The sequence below is a fragment of the Rhinopithecus bieti genome, unplaced genomic scaffold (genome assembly GCF_001698545.2).
Source record: "Rhinopithecus bieti isolate Rb0 unplaced genomic scaffold, ASM169854v2 scaffold_22522, whole genome shotgun sequence".
NCBI lineage: Eukaryota > Metazoa > Chordata > Mammalia > Primates > Cercopithecidae > Rhinopithecus > Rhinopithecus bieti.
Genome location: NW_016811454.1, coordinates 1,421,620 through 1,432,861, shown reverse-complemented (window position 1 = coordinate 1,432,861; position 11,242 = coordinate 1,421,620). Strand labels below are relative to the sequence as shown.

Below are 11,242 nucleotides of genomic sequence, written 5' to 3'. Positions count from 1 at the left end.
CGCCCCGGAGGCCCTAAGGCCCCCGGCCTCCACCACCCGGGCGCCGGCCCCACTCACCCTTTCATTCTCCGCCCGGGGCCTGGCGTGGGCCGGCGAATCCCCGGCCTCACGTAAGCGCGCTCGCCGCCCGCCCAGCCTGCGCGGCCCAGCCCGCCGCCCTACGGGAGCCCGGGGATGTGGGCCGGGCCTGGGGCCGCCTCTGCTTACCTTTCAGTTGCTTTTTTTTTTCTCCTTCCCCCCTGTTCCCTCGGCTGGGCTGACAGATCAGAGTGAGAGGCGCTGGCAATGGACTAGGAAGCTCGGCTGCCGCTGCTACTGCTCCCCCCTGGGCTCCGCGAGAGCCTTTCCCTGTCAAGCAAGAGGGGTGAGGATCATATTTTTATTTTGGAAACTAAAAAGTGCTCCCAGGGTCGGTGATTATTAAGGGGAAATCCCTGAATATACTCTCCAGCCAAGAAGGCAGGGCTGCCGGGGCTGTACAAGAAGAGGCAGCAGCCTCCTACAGCACCACTACAGGCACTGCGAGGACATAACACCAGAGAGCTGCTCCTCTGCCCTCCGAAACGACAACTTTCCTACCATCTTGGAGGCAGAGCAAAGGGGGGCCAGGGGGAAAAGTGCACCCGCTCCCGATAAAGTACAAATTTTTACTCCTCATCTCTGGAAAAAAGTCCACACCGGTAGTCTACACCGGCGCCTGGGGGAGAAAGCAGGGAAGAAACTGGGGGTGCATGAGAAACGTTTTCATTTGCTCCAGGGGGAAAAATGTTTCTGCATCTTCTGATGGAAAGAAATCATTACAAGACACAGGTTTTCCGGTGATTATTGTTTTCTGTTTTCTATTTCTAATTTTTTTCATGTTAGTGACAGTGATATTTTAATATTTTTTCAGGCCAATAATAATTTTTCTCCATTACAGGACTAAGTTCTGTGGCTGGTGGTCAGTTTGTAAATTTGTACTTAAAGAGACTTAATAGTAACTTCATTTATTTGTCTAGTTATGTTATTGTATATATAAAGATTTACATGTTTTCATATATTGCATGTAAAAATTTGTTACATGTTACTCTCAAAACTGAGATTGGTGTAAGACAATTGTAAAAAACATGTCTTTCGTCTCTATCTCAAAGCAAAGTAAATAAAACCTATGGACTGTCCAGAAAGGCATGATACAGTGTGTCATTTTCCACAGTGCAAATAAAGGCAGATATCACTGGGGATTTAAAAACGACCCCTCTTTCTGGAAATTCTGTTATGAAAAAAGGATACAGTAAACCTGGAAAGAGATTTTAAAGACAGCCTTAGATTTTTCTTTAAGTAAAAAAGTTTATTAAGAATTATATCCAGGCATCTAATTTTTTTATTTATTTAGATTCTTTAAACTCTAGCTAGATTTTGGTGCATTACACATGTTGCTGTCTGCTTTTTGTGTCACAGAATTGAGAAATGTGGCTATTTTTGTTAGTTAGTTCAGAACTTCCAATGTGCTGCCAGCCTGTATGAGTGACTTTTTGTATATTGCAGTGGATGTCATGAATTTACTTTTTTAAATGAGCAAAGCTTAATAGATAAATGGGATCAGAGTTAAACAATGCTGTTAGCACAGAGGTGAGAGGGACAAAGGGTACCCATTTGCATCAATTCCAATAGAACGCTTGTTGGAGGATAATGAATTGCAGAGACATTTTCAATTTTGTGAAGAAAGAGAAAATAATAGAAAATGAATGGACCATCTTTGTATGTTCTACTGGGGATGATGATTTAAATCTTGTATTAAAAGTTACTTTTCTGACTCATGTTGACTACCCTGGCAGGAATGAATTTGTTATATTAGTGCCCTGAATCAGTAGAATATTTAATTTCTTTGTAAAATTTATTACACAGCATTTAGAAATAACTTCCAAATTTAGAAATTGTCCTAATTTAAAAGTGAGTTGATGTAATGCATATATCGGATATTTATTAGTTTCTAGCTGAACCTTTATCATATAACTTTGAATATAGTACTTACCTAAATATTCTGGATTTTCTTCTGTGGTTTTTTTCCTCTCTGGTTGGTGGAAAAGTTAAGTAAAATTAACTGATTCTTATCATCTTCGAAACCTCAGTTGTGAAGTTATGTTCTATTTACAATATTTTTTTAAAACATTTAGACATCAAACAAATTAGTTATCACAAGGAAAATTACTTTCCTTCTAGTGAAATTGAAAACATGTTTTCTAACAACTTATTTTCTTTATATAAGACATGACTTTATAGATATGTTTTGAATTTTTCAAGAAATTAAAATGTGTTTGGCCAGATTCCATAGATTATGTCTATAATCCCAGCACTTTGGAAGGCCTAGGTGAGAGTATTGCTTAACCCCAGGAGTTTGAGACCAGCCTGGGCAACGGAGCAAGACCCTTTCTCCAAAACAAAATTAGAATAAAATGTGCTTGTTTGCATTAAGCTGGCTACACCCTTTTTTGCAATGCCCCTTGTGACCAAAGAAACCAGTGGATAGGGCTATGCTGCATCAGCTTAGCATTTCAGTGCTTTCCTCTTTATAAAGTTTGACTTCTGGTTAGCTATAATCTATGATATTTATCCATCAGTTGAGTGAAATATTCAAGACTTGAGGCCAGGCACGGTGGCTCACGCCTGTAATCCCAGCACTTTGGGAGGCCAAGGTGGGTGGATCACTGAGGTCAGGAGTTCGAGACCAGCCTGGCCAACATGATGAAACCCTGTCTCTACTAAAAATACAAAAATTGGCTGGGCATGGTGGCTCACGCCTGTAATCCCAGCACTTTGGGAGGCCGAGGCGGGTGGATCATGAGGTCAGGAGATGGAGACCATCCTGGTTAACACGGTGAAACCCCGTCTCTACTAAAGATACAGAAAATTGGCCGGGCGTGGTGGTGGGCGCCTGTAGTCCTAGCTACTTGGGAAGCTGAGGCAGGAGAATGGCGTGAACCTGGGAGGGAGAGCTTGCAGTGAGCTGAGATCGCACCATTGCAATCCAGTCTGGGCGTCAGAGTGAGACTCCGTCTCAAAAAAAAAAAAGATACAAAAATTAGCTGGGTGTGGTGGCAGGCGCCTATAATCCCAGCTACTCTGGAGGCTGAGGCAGGAGAATCACTTGAACTGGAAGGCGGAGGTTGCAGTGAGCTGAGATCGCACCATTGCACTCCAGCCTGGGCGACAAGAGAAACTCCGTCTCAAACAAAAAAAATTGCTATGTCTGATTCATAGAAGCTGCAAATGCTAACAAAACTGATATACTTTTTATTGTTTTTTAAAATTTTTTATTTATTTATTTTTGAGACGGAGTGTCACCACATTGGCCAGGCTGGTCTTGAACTGCTGACCTCAGGTGATCCGCCGGCCTCTGCCTCCCAAAGTGCTGAGAGTTACAGGCGTGAGCCACCACGCCCGGGCTAAAACTACTGATATAAATTTGAGGAAGCTATTTTTTTCCCAGTAAAGTTTCCACTACTCAAAAATTTTTTTTTTGGCTACATTATTGAGCACTTAAGGCTCTTGGATACCTTGTTGGTATTGCTTTTATCTATGTTTTCTTATGTAATTACTGTAGAGGCTCAAAAAGTATTACATTTTTCTTTTCTTTTTTTTTTTTTTTTTTTTTTTTGAGACGAGTCCTCGCTCAGTCGCCCAGGCTGGAGTGCAGTGGCCGGATCTCAGCTCACTGCAAGCTCCGCTCCCAGGTTTACGCCATCCTCAATGCCTCAGCCTCCCGAGTAGCGGGACTTACAGGCGCCCGCCACGCGCCCGGCCCTAGTTTTTTGTATTTTTAGTAGGACGGGGTTTCACCTTGTAGCCAGGATGGTCTCGGCATCTCCCGTGACCTGTGATCCGCGGCCCGTCTCGGCCTCCCAAAGTGGGGGCCGGGATTACAGGGCTTGAGCACGCACGCCCGGCCACCATTTTTTCTTTTCTTTAAAAAAAAAATAAAGATGGGATAATTATCTTCCCTTGTCAGAGATCATGTACCTTCTTGGCCCAAAAGCTTTCGCAGTAAGATTTCTCAATTGCTCCTGGTTTGAGTGTTCCAAACGTGCCTGTCACAAATTCTGTGCACTATGCCTGAAAGTGCTAGGTTCCTGCTCTATGCTCTTTGTCTCAAAAAAAAAAAAAAAATTAAAATTAAAAAACTCCCAAGGATGTGAGGGAATAGAAATGGGGTGTGTACATAGCCTGAAAGTTTTTTTTTTTTTTTTTTTTGAGACAGAGTCTTGCTCTGTCGCCCAGGCTGGAGTGCAGTGGCCGGATCTCGGCTCACTGCAAGCTCCGCCTCCTGAGTTTACACCATTCTTCTGCCTCAGCCTCCAGAGTAGCTGGGACTACAGGCACCCGCCACCTCGCCCGGCTAGTTTTTTGTATTTTTAATAGAGACGGGGTTTCACCGTGTTAGCCAGGATGGTCTCGATCTCCTGACCTCGTGATCCGCCCGTCTCGGCCTCCCAAAGTGCTGGGATTACAGGCTTGAGCCACCACGCCCGGCCTAGCCTGAAAGTTTTCAAAGCCACACTATTATGATGGCCATAGACTCAAATTTTTTTCACTTTAAAGCCTATCTGTTTTGCAAACATTTGTTGGTAATGTTTCTACCTAAAACAAAGATTTTGGTTTTATTGTGGTTACAAGAAAGTGTTTCTGAGATAAACACTGTATTTAGCTGACATACACATCATAGCTTTAGACTATGAAATTTCTTTAATTTAAATTTAAAGAAATTTAAATTTCTTTAAATTCAAGGCTGGGTGTGGTGGCTCACACCTGTAGTTCCAAAACTTTAGGAGGCTGAGGAAGGAGGATCACTTGAGCCCAGAAGTTGGAGGTCACAGTGAGCTGTGATCGCACTACGGCACTCCAGCCTGGGCAACAGAGTGAGAGCCTGTCTCAATAAAAAAAGGCCGGCGTGGTGGCTCACACCTGTAATCCCAACACTTTGAGAGGCCGAGGCGGGTGAATCACGAGGCCAGGAGTTTGAGACCAGCCTGGCCAACATGGTGAAACCCCGTCTCTACTAAAAGTACAAAAAATTAGCTGGACATAGTGGCGGGTGCCTGTAATCCCAGCTACTCAGGAGGCTGAGGGAAGAGAATTGCTTGAACCTGGGAGGTGGAGGTTGCCGTGAGCCAAGATCACACCACTGCACTCCAGCCCGAACAACAGATGAGACTCTGTCTCAAAAATAATAATAATAAAATATATATATATATATACACACACACATATTATGTATATATATTTATATATTCAGCTGTAGTCAAAATAAACATGAGCGTTGATCAGGTAATCTCCCTAATGCTAACATCTAACCTGAGGCAGTTAGACCTCTGATTTCATACCAGAAGCCAAGAAGTGGGTTTTTGGTTTTGTTTTGTTTTTTTTTTTTTTTGAGACGGAGTCTCACTCTGTCTCCCAGGCTGGAGTGCAGTAGTGCGATCTCGGCTCACTGCAACCTCCACCTCCCGAGTTAAAGCGATTCTCCTGCCTCAGCCTCCCAAGTGGCTGGGACTACAGGTGCCCGCCAATATACCCAGTTAATTTTTTGTATTTTTAGTAGAGACGGGGTTTCACCTTGTTGGTCAGGCTGATCTCGAACTCCTGACCTCGTGATTCGCCTGCCTCAGCCTCCCAAAGTGCTGGGATTATAGGTGTGAGCCACCGCGCCTGGCCTGGTTTTGTTTTTAAACCCCCACAAAGGCCAAAAGATACCCTCCAGGAACCAGATGGTCAGTGTTGTGCTGCCTTTTCATCATAGTAAAGGCAGAAAATGTGACATTGTAGACACTATATACCATAGGCATTCTTGGGCTATTTTACTGACTCCTAATCTTGGAAAAAGTAAAACAGCTCCCCAACTGAAGTCATGTTTTCAGTAATAATTAGTAAAAAGAAACACCCCAAAGCAGTATGAACGATGGGGTGGTGGAATCAGAAGTGATAGTCAGCCTTTTCCATATAATGAAAAAAACTGTCCCAAAAGTGATGGTTAGCTAAAACATTGAAGTAAGGCGAGAAATCCATTGAGACCTCAGAATAATAGGCAGAGGTTAACACAAAGGTGACAGTGTTCATTTCTGGTGCATTCCTGGCTAAGAAAGCTTTTGTAGACCCGCTGGGAATTTAACCACTATTTCCATGGGAAAATAAATTCCCGGTTCCAAACAACTAATTTACAGTGATGTTCATGGGAACACAGCCCATTAATAAGTTTGGACTTCCTGTGCTATAACATCTTCGCCATGTTGTTGTTATAAACTGCCAGAGTTTGATGGTAAGAATGGGAAAATGCAGGGAAAATCCTCGCATTCAAACAAAAAAGGAGTAACTATGAACACAACCCTAATAGCTTGACTTAAACTCAGGTCAAGGGAAAGATTATCAACGATATTAAATGGTAATGCCAGTTCTAGTACCCCAGGAAGGAAAAAAAGACCTCAGTACTATTTACTACTGTACTATTTATTCCGTATACATTGAAGTTTTGCTGCTGTTGTTTTGAGATGAAGTCTTGCTCTTGTTACCCAGGCTGGAGTGCAATGGTGCAATCTTGGCTCACTGCAACCTCCACCTACAGGGTTCAAGTGATTCTCCTGCCTCAGCCTCTCGAGTCACTGATACTACAGGTGCCTGCCACCACGCCCGGCTAATTTGAATTTTATTTATGCATACCTGGGTGCCATGTGATAGTATTATAGGTATTTGCATTTTCTTCTATTCTTAAAGAAAAAACAGATAAGAGTCTACTAAAAATTACTAGATCTCATCCTTCTACTAGGTTAATGTTCTTTTTGCACCACACATCTAGTCATGGCCATTCTTGTTCTTATGCCTCTATTCTTGTTTTGGTGCTCTCTGTTCTCAGCTATGCCAATTAAATCCCACTCTGCTTTGATGACTAGCTCACAGTCTTGTCCCTGAAGCCTTCTGATGCCCAGCTGCGTCTATACTGACCTTATTGTTACTCTAATACCTTGAGTTGTTTTCTAGCTTTTGTTAGTTTTTTGGGGTTTTTTCTACATGTGCAACAGGAGCTGTAGTGATTAATAGCTTGATCTCTGGAGTCAAGGCCATCTGATTTGGAAACTCGGCTCTACCATTTTCCTACTGTGTAACCCCAGGCAAGTTCCTCATCTAGTCTGTTTTATGCTGCTATAACAGAATGCCACAGACTGAGAAATTTATAAAGAAGAGAAATTTATTTCTTACACTTCTGGAGACGGGAAGTCCAAGAGCATGGCGCTGACATCTGACAATTGTCTTTTTGTTGTGTTATCCCATGGCAGAAGGCAGAAGGTCAAGAGAGCACATGTGAGGGGGGAAAGCAGGGAGGAAGGAGAAGAAGGTGGCAGAACTTATCCTTTTATCAGGAGCCCACTCCCACAATAACTAACCTACTTCTGTGATAACAGCATGAATACATTCAGTAGGGCAGAGCTCTTATGACCTGATCACCTCATAAAGGTCCCACCTCTCAACCTCATTGCTTTGGGGATTAAGTTTCCAACATATAAACCTTGGGAGACACATTCAGACCATAGCACTTCTTACCCTCTCAGTTTCCTCATTTGTAAAACTAGAGATAATAATAGTACCTGCCTCACTGGGGTATTCTGAGGATTAAATGGCATAGTGGGTAAAGCACAAAGTTCTAGCATTTTAGTAGAGATGGGGTTTCACCATGTAAGGATGGTCTCCATCTGACCTTATGATCCGCCTGCTTTGGCCTCCCACAAAGTGCTGGGATTACAGGCGTGAGCTGCCACGCGCAGCCCCAGATATTCTTAAATACCCAGATAATTTACAGAATTTTAAGTTTAGCTGAGATTTTGGTGCCCTTCAGACTCAATCAAGGTCTTAATTTGGTGCCCTTCAGACTCAATCAAGGTCTTAAAATATAAAAAGGGGTTCAGAAAGAGTACATAGAGAATACACCACAAGCCAGGCACAGTGGCTCATGTTTGCAATCCCAGCACTTTGGGAGGCCAAGGTGGGAGGATCACTTGAGGCTAGGAGTTCGAGACCAGCTTGGCTAACATAGTGAGACCATGTCTCTACAAAAAATTTAAAAAATTAGCCAGTTGGCAGGCCAAAGCAGGCAGATCACCTGAGGTCAGGAGTTCATGACCAACCTGGCCAACGTGGTGAAACCCCGTCTTACAACATAACCGGGTGTAGTGGCGCACACCTGTGATCCCAGCTGCTCGAGAGGCTGAGGCAGGAGAATTGCTTGAACCTGGGAGGCGGAGGTTGCTGTGGGCCTATATCACACTACTGCACTCCAGCCTGGGCAGTAGAGGAGACTCTGCCTCAAGTATATATATATATACACACACACACACACACACACACGTATACACACACATACATATGTATGTATGTGTGTGTGTGTGTATATATATGCCTCTTGTGGTGGCATGAGCCTATAGTCCCAGCTATTTGGGAGGCTGAGGCAGGAGAATCACTTGGACTGAAAAGGTTGGAAAAAAAATTTTTTTAATAATAATAGATACATACATACATGTTCAAGAAGTGCCTATAAATTACTTACAGTGTGTTAGGCACAGGTGGTAAGGATATTGGGGAAACAGCTCCTGCCTGTGAGTGTCTTCAGTCTGGCAAGAGACAAAAGAATTATTGCTTTAGGGTTATTTATTTTTATGTAGATTCTTTTGAAATGTAAGCTGTTATAAATACAAGCTTTTAAAAAATATAAGCTCCATGAAGGCTAGAGATTTTGTCTTTTTTTGTTTTGTTTTGTCTAGTTTGTTCGTTTGGCCTCTTGAACAGTGCCTGCGGTGAAATATACACCATAAATATTTGTTGGATTAATGAATATTTGAGATTTTGGATTCTTTACTATTTGATAATTAAGATAATGGCTTTTAGATGGTTAAATGAGAAGGACTCTGAGGAGTCAAGCATGGACTTTCTAACAAACTTCACTACAAAAGTCCAATATGATTAGCAAAATATCTGTACAATTCAAGTTATTTCAGCCACCCTCAAGAATTATATTCCAATTGGCCATACTCTAATCTCGTTTAAAAATCTGGGAGTGGTATTAAGTATTCTTTTCTTTTCTATTGACATTTTCTGTTGTGCATTTCTATTGCCAAAAATACTCAAAACGTGTGCATATCCTAGGTTATTTTAAGATTACTAGCTCTACAGGTCAAAAAATTAAAATATAGAATATAAGAGAATCACCTGGAATAAAAAGCAAACATACAAGATGAAAAAATATATATGGTTGCCATTATAGCCTTGTGTGTGGAAACTCTAGCATATTTGAGCAAACATCTTTGAGTATTCCCTTTTCATATTTTGAAGGGTATGATCAGATATACCATCTGCTCCTCTGGGTAACTTGGCAGCTGTTGACTGACTAACATTCCCTGAGTTCTGTTGTCAGTATCAGTGGTTCTAGAACATAAGAACAAAAAAAGATTGTAAGAATAGCTTTCATAATCCAAGTTTCCTTTAAATCATAGAGGAAAAAAAAATAAGAACCTATATTGACCAACTGGGAAAAACTAAATGAATATTTACATAATCATAAGTCATTTTAATTTTCTCTAAGGCTATTACTACGATATATCTAAATATTTTAAATGTATATGTAAAGCAAGAGTTGGCCGGGCGCGGTGGCTCAAGCCTGTAATCCCAGCACTTTGGGAGGCCGAGACGGGCGGATCACGAGGTCAGGAGATCGAGACCATCCTGGCTAACACGGTGAAACCCCGTCTCTACTAAAATACAAAAAAAACTAGCCAGGCGAGGTGGCGGGCGCCTGTAGTCCCAGCTACTTGGGAGGCTGAGGCAGGAGAATGGCGTAAAACCCGGGAGGCGGAGCTTGCAGTGAGCTGAGATCCGGCCACTGCACTCCAGCCCGGGCGACAGAGCGAGACTCCGTCTCAAAAAAAAAAAAAAAAAAAAAAAAGAGCAATTAAGTAATTTAATACCAACAGAATTTATACTTCAAATAGGGGGGAAAATGGATCATCTCATTTTGTGGTAAGATATACAGATGCTTCCTGTTGCCCTGTCCAGAATGATGTTAACGTTAACCTCAGAGGAGGCCGTTAAGCCAGCACTGAGCTAGACAGTAACCATTATGTCTCTCTCTATTGAGGAGGAGGGGAAGAATGATATTACCTAAATTTATGAGCTGCAAACTGAATACTTCATACAATGATCAATGATATGATAAGTTATCGTTCAATTTCTACAGTTTGTGTCCTTCTCTCTGAAATTAAGCTAAGCAAAAAAATTGTAGGGAAATAACAGACTCCCGTTTGCTTTATTAGAAAGCTCACGTAACTGTGCTATGCAGGCCATTTGTCTTTTTTTTTTTTTCTGTTAGAAGGGAGTTTTATTTTCTCTGAATCAAACTATTAGAGTAATACATTACTGAGTTCATTTTTGCTTCTATCTCTTTATCTTGAGTTGAGTTCTGAAAACTTGGAACATGTTCATTCTTTTAAGCTGTCTGAAAGGATTTTGTGTATTTATGGTTTTACATGCCGAGCTATTTTTCCTCAGAAATTCTGACATCAAATGTGTGAATTTTTTCTCACACCAGTTCTCCAACTTTCTGGACACCAACGGGGTATCCTACAATTCAATTCAATTCTGACATTAATGACCCAGCATTAGCAGCAGACTCCACAGGTTTTAAAGAGTCCTCAATTCCAATGCCATTCGCAAGTATCAGGTCCCCAGGTTACCCACACACACTTCTTGGCTACAAAGTCAGGGAGTTCCCACATCTCTCCCCCTTCAGTTTGATTATTTGCTACAATGACTCACAGAACTCAGAAGCACTCTTATATTAGTATTTACTGGCTGTTTATAAAAGATATAACTTGTGAACAGCCAGACAGAAGAGATGCAGAGAGCAAGATATTGGCAGGGGTGTTGGAAGCCCCACGCCCTCTCCGGGCACACGACCCTCCTAGCACTTTGATGTGTTCACTAACCCAGAAGCTCCCTAAACTTGTTGGTAGGGGTTTTTATGGAGGTTTTGTCGAATCAGCGTGACCAATTATTAACTCAGTCTTCAGCCCTTCTCACTTCCCCACATATTGAGGGGATGGGCTGAAAGTTCCAGGCTTCTCATCAAGGCCTAGTCTTTCTGGTGACCAGGCCCCATCCTGAAGCTATCTAGGGCCCCAGCAAGAAACCTCAGTAGACCAAAGATGCTTCTGTCAAGCAGGAAATTCAG

General features: G+C 42.3%; 1 protein-coding gene and 1 long non-coding RNA gene across 2 annotated transcripts in view; one reads left to right on the top strand and one right to left on the bottom strand.

Moving 5' to 3' along the window:
- The window catches only part of INO80D (INO80 complex subunit D), an 87,206-nt gene extending 86,936 nt beyond the window's left edge, over nt 1-270 (bottom strand). The window contains 1 exon segment of the mRNA XM_017893912.1: nt 58-270. The gene's annotated coding sequence lies outside the window, so the exon portion shown is untranslated.
- LOC108543436 (uncharacterized) lies at nt 1-1,159 on the top strand. The gene is made up of 2 exons (XR_001889571.1): nt 1-110; nt 264-1,159. It is a non-coding gene; the product is annotated as an uncharacterized LOC108543436 (long non-coding RNA).
- The last annotated feature ends 10,083 nt before the right edge of the window (nt 1,160-11,242 follow it).